A 10,773-nucleotide genomic window follows, 5' to 3' on the forward strand; every position below is an offset into this window, starting at 1 on the left:
TCCAAGGCTGCCATTCAGCACCTTTCACCAGCACTAAAATCACTTTAGTTTAAGAGGAAAAAATTAAAAAAAAAAAAAAAGGAAAGAAAGAAAGAGGAAAGGACAAAAATAGAAAGAGGAAAAAAGGAGAAAAAAAAAAAAAAGATAAAAACCACAGCAGTCACTGTGTGGACTAGGGCCAATGTTTTGGCAAAGGCCACCCAGTTTTCTGAGTCCCTTTGTACTGCTGAGACAGGGACAGGTCACCAGGTCACACAGTGGGAGCACGAGCCAGCACATCAGCCCTTTCCCTGCACTGGAGCACAGAAATTCTGTGGGCTGAGGATTCCTCCTTCCCCTGGCAGGCGGTGCTTTCCCAGGCAGGGAGATCTCAGGCAGAGGCGTTGTTTGATGCTGGGGCAGCGTCCCGAGCCTTGGCTGGAGCCCAAGTCTGCTGCTGGCTCTGGGTTTGTGCTGAATTATTGAACTCTCCCCGCGTGCGCAGGGCCGGCTGTGCCAGCTGCGGTTTGTGATTGCTTCAAACGCCGCCGTGTCCTTGTCTGAGATGAAAGGCAAACCCAGGGAATTTCCTTCCTGCCCGGCAGCACAGCAGAGGCTTGGCAGCCCACATACCACAGCTCCTTCCTCATGCAGGTGAATGACCTCAAATTGCTGTCATTTGGGTAAAAATGTCCTGGTTCCTTACTGCCTGGACCTTGCACTTTGGAGTGGGGCAACCTGGCCTGGCTCACACACCTTCTGTCCCCACAGGGTACCTGGGCTGGCTCTCCAGGGCTGCAGGGCTCCTTCCTAAAGGATCTGCCTGTAGGTGAACAAATCCCGTGCCCCATCTTCCCACCTAGCTGAGCTTTGGTCCTACATCAAACCCAAACACAGAGGGCAGGAGCAGAGCAAGGAGGAGGAGAACATTTCCACCCCACTTCACTCTGCTCCAGCTGTACATGGGAGAATCCCAAGTTCATCCTGGACCTCCTGGGTGCAGATGCAGTTATGTCACAGCTGCTGCTTCACTGGAGCTCCAGTGCCACTTCCTGGCACAGAATAAGGCATGTAGGGACTGAAAACCATCAGAGAGATGCTCTTTCTTGCCAGTACTTCAGCTGCCAGTGGAGCCCAGGGAAGTTTAGGGACTGAAATAAGAATCACACCCTTACCAGCCTGCCTTGGCTTCCAGTTCAGCTTTGCCAAGCTCTGGGCACATCTGATGCTCACCATAAGCAGTGTTGTTCTCCTCAAGCTGCCAGTTTCCATTTGGGCCATCAGGTGACAGTGAGCAGGTCACACCCCACCAGGATACACACGGGAATCCTGGTGAAGGTGTGACAGTGCTGAGATAACTGTCCCAGGGATGTCCTGCCAGAGAGTTTCACCACCTAGACAAGACTTTAGACTGTCCCATGACCCCCTGGCAGGTCTGGGTGGTTTTCAAAATCAAAGATTTTCCTCCATCTGTGCCAGGTTGTTTACTCTCTGTATTGCAAAAGAACTCATTTTGATAACTTATCTCATCTTTAAAGTAGGCTGCTTTAATGGTGCCAGCAATTATGCTCATTAGTAAGAATGCACAGGGTTTGATATTGCAGGGTAACTTCCCAGCATATTGATGGAATTTAACTCCATAATTGTTATCTTTCCTTAAGAATGAGGCTCAGCAGCAAAACCTCTGAATAAAACAGCAGTTTTCTGGCAGTAAAGAGAGAAAATTGGGTCCTAATTCACTTGGCTTCTTTGGAAAAAGAGAACTTTATCCCAAATATTATTTCCAGATGTTGCTGGAGATGTAATGCTTTGTGAGCAGGAATTCTTTTTCCTTACACATAAATAATTGTCCAGAGTAAAAAACCACCAGCTTACTATATTTTGATCAGGTAGCAGAGTTCTTCCCAGCTTAATACTTGATCCGTCTGGGATCCCAGTGCCATGGAAGCCAGAGAGGTGCTGAAGAGGGTCCAGGACAGAGCAGTGAGCACATGGGCTGCTGCAATCTGCAGAGCTCAGCCTTGGCCTTGGCCAAGCACCAGCTGCCTGGGAACACTCAGGTCATTCCCTCCATGGCTCTGGTGGTGCCCTAATTCTCCTGTCCTAGAAGACTTTGCTTGTCAGGCCTGGGGGACTTTGCTTCTAAAACTATCAAACAATTTCAAATGCTGAATAATCTCATATCCTCCAAACAGGAACTTCTTTTTGGCTTTGTTTTCCTCAGACTTTTCTGGAAGCTTTTTCTTATTCTTCTGAAGATCTTTCATTTTGCAAAGCAAAGATTATTCAAATTACACTGTTGGCTGCCCTTTATCTTGACTGTGATTTAAAGACTTCATTTCCCAATGCTGGTAGAAAAACGGTTAGAAGCATTTACAATGTATATTTATGAAAAGAAAGGAGCATATGAAAGGAGAAAAGGCTGCTTTCAGCGGTGCCATATTTTTCAAAGGTTGCATACAATCATATTTTTGTACTGTACTACCATTACTTAATAAAACATAGTTCTTATCCATGTGCCAAAGACAGACATCTCTTTCAATATCCTATTCCTTACTCCAAAACCTTGATACTGGTAGCAGTGGACAGCACAATGTGGACCCCAGTACCTGAAACCCCAATCCTGCTGCAGCATCCCACAGACTCCAGCTCAGCAAAGGAATTATTTGGTCCATTCCCAGCTTGGAGGCACCCACACATTCCTGTCTTCTTCTCCAAAGGAGGTGGATGGAAGGGGTATCTTGTGCTGCTCCTGCATCAATGGTTTTTCATTATGTGCATGGAGAGAGTGCACTGGTTAAGTAGAAAATTGAGATACTTGATTGTTCTTCAGGGTGCTAGGATGAGCACCAAAGCAGAAGTTCATAGTCATTAACTTTAGTATCTTAAATTACTTCAGGTTCTTTAAGTCTTCCCATTCCCTTCTTTCTTCCTCCTTAACAATTATTTCTTAAGGGCAGTTGCACATCTCTTGCTCAAATGAACCTGTAAAAGTCTCTCACTTCATTCAAGTCTAATGCACTTCTCTGTGTTCATCTCCCCTTTTTCCATTCCTGTGGGGCTCAGTTCCTCAGCACTGCAAGCTTTGAAGGGCCTGGGATCAGTGTCTTGGCAAAACATGGCACTAAAACCATTCCCCAGGGCAGGCACAGGGACAGGTCCCAGGGAAGTGCTCTCATGGCCAGCCAGGCATGGACAGGACTCCTGGGGAATGCCAAGGTGGCCAGAGAGCTTTCTGTGAAAGAAAGCAGGGTCAGTGAGAGGGAATTCGGTCTCTGGCTGTCATTCTGGCTGCTGGAACATTGGAAAGGACCCAAACCACAGGGCAGGAAACAAGAGGGATGATTTCAGCCCCCAGCAGAGGAAATTACTGGTTAAATTGTCAAATGAGGATCCTGGCAAAGAGTGGCAGAGAACAGGAAGAGGAAGGAAAAGCACTAGGAGAGGTTTAGTTTGCATGCCACATCACTCCTGCCATCCAAGGCCAACAGGGCCAACAAGGATGGTGCAAGGCAGCAGGAATTATATGATTGCATTAAAATATGGCCATCAAGTCTGGCAAACCTAAGCTGCAGTCCTTGTGCCAGGTTTCTGAGCAGAAATGACAAGGGAGTGTTATGTTTGTGATATTCCTGCTCCTGGGTCTGTTGCAGACAGTGCTGAAGCCCATCCTGGGATAGGACTGGGTTCCAGCAGTGCTGGGGCTGGGTGAGCTGTGGTTTGACCCAGACCACGCACGGGGAGAGGGAACAGATGGAACAGATTCAGCACAAGCTGATGTTGCCACTCTGGGGAAAGGCAGGGGATTGCTGTGTGTGGGTTTAACAATCCCTGCAGCACTCAGAGCCTCAAAAAGCACAAGGGAGAGGGAGCAGCCGCTCCCAGCCAGGAGAGGGGACACAAACCCTGTCTCCAGACCGAGGGTCAAGTATGTCAGTACAAAATCATCCATGTTTTCCTGGGCAGAGGATGATACCAGCATAAATAAGCCATCAGCACAGCTTGAATTTAGCTTTTATTTACAGATTTTCCACTTGAATTGCGTAAGTAGCTTAAGTCAAACAAGGACATCCTCCTCACCTATCCAGGAAACTGGGGCATGAGGTATCAGCAGTAACCACGTGCCCAGGCTGTGATCATGTCACTGCTGTGGCACATGGGTCAGGTTTGGCACAAGCAGGGGCAGGTAGAGCTGCCTGGAGCTGCCAGGTCTGAGGCACACAGGTAGTTTTTGCTGCTGAGGCTTTTGGGAAGGTGGGCCCAGGACTGTTAGCACTGTAGCAAGCCAAAATCCCCTTCCCCAGAGGGTCTGTGGGAGGACATCTGCCTTATCCAGGCATTTGATGACACTGCAGCACTGCTGGGTTACCTGTCTGACAAAAACATGAATCAGGCTTTAGGGTGCAACCAGCTGAGCCAGATGGCCTAGGTTAAACACACCACAGGATTTGGGCACTAAATTACTGCTCCAGGTTCAAGCCTGAACCACCTTTGCAGTGATGACACCATTGCAGTCACAATTACAGTGGAGGCCTGGTAACTGCTTGAAGCAGCAAGGCTCTGTCAGAGCCCTGCACACATCAGCAGGGCAGGGCCTGCAATGGGAACAGAACTGGGGCCTGGGCTCCAGAGTTTCTTGCTTGGCACCTAATCCCAAAACACTGACCTTTCCTGAATGAAAACTATGCAATATTGAAGACTGTGCCACAGGTGGTACTTTAGCCACCTCCCCTGGGTATGCACTCACACATTCTCAGAAGTGTCCTCACCACGTTACTCGGGCTTGGGGGAAGAACCAAGGAGTTCCTGAGGAGCAGGGCCAGCTCTGGAGCTTGTGACGTGCCACAACCCTGTTGTGACCTCAGCCAGGTCTGCTCTGCTGAGGCTGCACTGTTAGAAAGTAGAAGAGTCCTGAAAGTTCAGCTCCCCAGCCAAGAGTAGAGTGAAGGCAGGGATCTGAAAAGAGAAAGGAAGAGCAGGTTAAGGATTGTGTAAGGGAGAGGAACGTGTAGTATTCACTCCTTGCTGTAGTCAAGTGCAGTCACTGCAACAATATGGTCTTACTGGGAGTCAAGGCTTTAAATACTGCTGCTCATTCCTTGAGGGTCTGGAAAGAGAATTCAGGAGGCTGGACTTGTCCCATGGAGGAGGAGACATGGGACAGCATGGACAGTGTCACCTCTAAAAACAGGGCTTGAGAGACCAGCAAGGAAAGGAAGTGGAGAGGGGACAGCCCCTGTTACCTGAGAATGGTGCTGGGATCACACCTTGCTGCAGGCCAAGGTGTGGGACACAGGTACATCCTTCACAGGCAGGAGTGTGACCATCCTGGCAAGTCCTTGGACAGATGCATGCCTCCACTTGCCATCAATCCCACTTGTGATCAGGAAAACTAGAATAATTAAAAAAACCACTAATGACTTAGGCTATTGTTACGTCCTCTCCTTACCATTTTGAGTGGCTGTGGCCAGTCCCTTGGTCACAGCAGTAGAGCTCAGCTGTACAAGAGATGCTCAGCTAGAGGCTGACCCAACAAAATCTTAGCAAAGGGAGCAGAAGTTCCTTTGCCTTGTGCTTATCTAGGCCAAGGAAACAACTGAACCAGGGCTTTGAAACACTCTGCCTACATTGAATCTGTACTTTCCTTTCCATTCCAATCTTACCACATCTGGTATGCTTTTGTCCTGAATACTGTCATTCTTCCAATTCTAGGGTTAGATCAGAAGAGAAAATAAGCTCAGAAACAGCATGGGCCAAGCTGACAAATCCCCAAGTTAACCTGCCCAGAGTGGAGAACTGTAAAAACAGGACCTCCACATCCAGATGTCCCACCCCACCCCATTCACAGCCCTCCAGCCCTGACCAGTGCCACTTAACTTGACAGGGCACTTAAAAGCCACATACACATTTCAGAACAATAATTGATCCATAATCCTTACATCAGGTCACAACAGCAAGTTAATCTGGGGATCTGTCAGCTTTGGGAGTGTTCAAATTGTAATTTTGGAGAAACAAACATTAAGATCCAAACAGTGATGTAATGTGAGAATTTGAGAGGCGGGTAAGCAGTTAACCTTCCCCTCAATGGGAAGAGTGACCTGTTTTGCTTGAACTCTGCCTCTGAGCTCCTTGTCACTGTACAACCAGCCTGGTGCTCCCTGTGACCAGGGCAGGGGGTCAGGGGACACCAGCAGCTCCAGAGGTACCTGAGGCACAAAGGCCAAGGGACTAACCTCACCACATGCATGTGGAATGAATGATCCTGAAAAATGCACCGCCTGGAGCATCTCAAGCCTACTGTGAAATGGAATTCCTACACAAATGGAGAAGTCTGTGGGGTTCCCAAGTCTGGCCATGACACACTGACAGCTCTAATCATGGCCAGAGCTCACCTCTTCTTTTGTGGACTTACCGAGCTGCAGCAAAGGTTTGACTGTTTCTAAAGAACTGAAATGGGAGGTAACTGTGCTAAAAGCCATTCATACTTGTGTGTGTGTGAGAGATACAGCAAAACTTCAGTGGATTAAGAGACTGAGAGAAGCAGAGACAAAGCAACACACAGAGGACTTCACCTAAAAATGGCCTGACACGCAAAGGTCACTGCACTCCATCGCAGTTTGCCATCCTGCAGCACTGGTGACACCACTCTGGAAGCAGCCTTGGAACCCTGAAGATGCACAAGCCTGTCCCAGTTTGTCACCACCCACCTGAGATCAAACCACAGCCATGAGCAGGCTAAACATCGTGGACAGTGACATTTTATGGACTGTGCTGTCTCTCACCTTCCACCACAGTGTACAGCATATCATGCTTGTTAAATTACAGCTAAGGAGTAATGAAAAACTTACACTTAAGTGACATAAAAAAAAGGGGGGGAGGACCCACAAATTTCTCCCATCCAACTATAAACGCACACCCATTTACATTGTTTTGTAAATGAATTTAGAAGAAAAATAAAAATATTAAGATATTTCTCTTCAGGACAACCATTGCACATTTGGTTTTGCTTTGGAGGGGAGATACAAACACACACAGCAGGAATACTTTCCAATTGAAAATATGCAAAACAAATAGAAGAGGGAACAGTTCAGCACCTAGACAGCATTTTCCTTCTGTCCTTGATAAACATTATCTCAGTTTCCCACAGCATTTATTTCACTAGTCAAACCCTCAAAATCTGGTATCTAGGAAGAACACCTCTCAAAAACTTCAGAAAAATAAAAGCCTATTAAGCAGTGGCATTGTACTGCCCCATTTTCTGTATCTCTCCCATCTGCAAGCCATTTGTATGAAGAAAATCTTTGTTTCCAAAACTTGGCTCACTAAAGCTCATTTGTTCCCAAACACAACAGCGCCTTGGTGCTGTTTACAGAGGCTGGGCTGGTTCAGCAGCAGCAGTGGGGATGTTCCAGGGTGTCCCATCCCTCTGCCAGCACTCCGTGTCCCCAGGGAGGGCAATGCCAGCCACCCTCCCTCAGGGTTAGAATGTGGGGCTGAACACAGCGCCAAACCTTGGCTGAAGGACAGAGCCTCTTGACACACAGGTCCAACACAGCCCCTATATCAGTGTTCTTTTGTAAGTACTGAATCCAGATTGGAGCTATTTATGTGGGGTTTCATGTGCTTGCTAAAAAAAAAAAAAAACCAAAACAAAACAAAAAGGATGTTTACCCAACATTGTTTATCAACAGGAAAGGATGGCAACAAGGTCAGAGTGTTTTCTTTCTCCAATCTCATCAAGATCTCAGAAGCAGTGACTTTAAAGTGACCCAGTCTGATCAACTTTTCAGCATAGGAAAAAGGAGCAGTTGCTCTTAACAGGACAAAACTCATCTCTCTTTAACTTCACATGAGCATCTTTACAATAACGAAAGAGCTACATATGCAGCTGTTTCCACTTTTTTCTTTGCAAGGTGGGTGCTGAAATATCCACACCTCACAGGAGATAATCAGAAAAATATTCAGAGTAAGAATCCCTGGAGTTAAAGTAAGAAGGAAGAAAGAAGTGGGCAATGCAAGTGCTCTCTGAGTACCTCTACTGGTTCATTTAGACAAGCTGAAAAAAGAATGGAAAAGTCAGTGCTTTTCAATTTTCACGCTACTCTCCTCTCAAGAACAAAGGAGGCAGGTGAGAAATACAAAATATAAAGTGCAGTTGTGTTTAAAATGTAAGACATAAAATTTTTCAAAATGAATAAATCAGCTTAATCATTAAGTACTTACATATCTCTCCCTACCCCCCTTAAAAAGGGATGTCCCTGTATTTTCTGTATGAATTTACTATATATACATATGTATAAATCTATACATACACAAAATGGGTATGGCCTTACACTCCATTTAAGGATATTTTGCTACATGGGTCAGAGTGCAAAGCAATTGCTTCCTTCAAATCAGTATTTTTACATCAAGACATAAACCTGTAACTTAGACAATTTGCATGACCACACAGCCACAGTGGCAAATTATTTTTCTGGCTTGTAAAAAAAAATTTTAAAACAGAAGTTCTATTTCAGCAGTTTGAAGATGGAATGTAAAGTTTCTGCTGTTAAATGTATATAAAATATATTTATTGAATCATACATTCATGCTGATTCCAATAAAAAAAAAAATTAAAGATTTTTCTGAAATTTCTCTCCATGGATTTTGTACTGCTGGTTGTTCCACACAGCAGCTGGAAACACAAAGAAAAATCTATTTCTTGTACTATTTTGCAAGCTAGGACATTATTTATATAGAGCTTTAAAATTCTTAGGTGGATGGAGTGACCTTGGTGCAAACACCCAAAACGACATTTCAGAATGCAGGACTGTCACTGAATCACAAAGATGGTCACAATAAAGTGTTTTTCCTTCCACTGTCAGGTGCTTTGTCAAGTTTGAAATATCACCAGTGGAACAGCAGGTCCCTCCTAGCTTGGCAAATGGCATTTTGTGACAGGAAATAGAAAGGCAGGATCCTGCCCTTCAAATTTATTCTGAGAATGTGCCATTACTCTAAAAACTATAAGTGATGATGGAATTTAAAAGAATTTTCTTCAGTTTCATGTGTCATAACCAAAAGTTTTTAATGGACCAACTTTCCTCATTCTTCCATATAACACTCAAATAAGGATAATGTTTTGTTGGGAAACAAAATCAGTGAGGGAATTCCTTCTTCCCACAGCACACACAGCTTACAACTTTACAGTGCGTGCTCCTATCCCAAAAAAAACCCTTATAACAGAGCAAAAACAGTTCAAAAATATGCCCTTCTAGGATATGCAGAATAAGCAGCTGCAGAGATCAACTCTGGATCCTCATACCTGCATCCAGAATCATCCTTTTCTCCATGCACAGTGAACTCCCAGGTCTCAAGGGCATCTCTGCCCTGTGGCACCAGAGGAAAAGTTGCTCAGATTGAAGTCAGAGCTCACTGTTACCACACAGGCTGTTAGCTACCTCCAGAGTAAATCCTCTCTGCCAAGCTCACCACTTCCACACTCACCTGTATGGTGGGCACCCAGCAACACCAGAGCTTCAGTCTGAGCAAATTTAAAGAAAAATAAGAAAAAACAAAAAAGGGCCCTGCAGAGCAAGGAAGTGACCCCAGTCTGAATCCTGAAATGCAGAACCAACATCTGCATGCCCAAACACACAGATCTCAGTTCAGCTTTACAGAACAGCCCCACACAAGTCTGCTGGTGCATCCCAGTACTGCAGATGTGCTCAAGGGGTAACCTGAATTCTTAATTGTGCAATGCTCTTGAAGGAAGGCAGCAAGGGCAGTTCATGGCTTCCAGTTCTGGTCTGGGTGCCATGAAACACCCCTGCAAGTGAAACGTCCTCATTTCTACTTGTCTTAACCTATTAAGATCAGGGAGAAGAGGCCAGATCACACCAGTCATACATGAAACACTCTCTGTATTCTCAGAAGGGCAGATCAAGGTATCTTGACCATGAAGGTTATTCCAGATCTGTCCATGAGGCTGTGATGGGTGCAGAAGTCTTATGGCTCTAGACAGCTTTTCTTCAGTTGCCAACTCCCTGCAGAGCACTGGGACACCAAGAGCTCTTCAGTGCCACCACCTCCTTGTCTTGACTGGAGGTACTAGAAAGGAGACACCAACAGTCTGATGCATTTCAGACTGCAGTATTTGGTTCCTAGAAAGAGCTGGACTACCTTGGTTATTATTAGCCTCCTTGGAGCTCGTGCAGCCCACTGCAGCCAGCTGAGGCAAATTAAATCATGGCTTCTTCATAGTCATCCTCAAGAATGTACAGAAAGGACTGGAGGCCTTAGACAAGAGATACTGAGGTTTTAACAGTACAGCAAGGCAGAAAGCAGAAGGGCTGGAGGCTACATAAAGCCTAAACATCAAAATCAACGTGCAACATCTTACAGCAAGTCTCTTCAGAGGACTTTGTTATTAGTGAGTACCAGAGCCACCAAAACGCAAATACCAAGAGCCATTCTGTAACATAACTTTCTTTTTGAAAGTGTTTCTTTACAAGACATTCCCACAGAATTTTATGTAAATATTTTATTTGCCTGTCATCTTGAGACAAGAACATGACTTTCTGGGTCAACATATTGAGTATGATTCATATGAGAACAAGCACACACTTCACCCTTTTAAAATTCTTTACTGACACTCTTCTTTCAAATCAGACAGCAATGAGCCAGAACTGTCCAGCTCCCACTACAGAAATGGGGGTTCAAGCTTATGGATGCTTTTGCAGATTTGGTTAAGAGCTGTAAAAGCTTCTGTTAAAAGCACTTTGATAAGTCTGAAGTGCAACCTGTTACTGCAGT

Source organism: Melospiza georgiana, chromosome 15 (assembly GCF_028018845.1).
Source record: "Melospiza georgiana isolate bMelGeo1 chromosome 15, bMelGeo1.pri, whole genome shotgun sequence".
In the NCBI taxonomy this organism is placed as follows: Eukaryota; Metazoa; Chordata; class Aves; order Passeriformes; family Passerellidae; genus Melospiza; species Melospiza georgiana.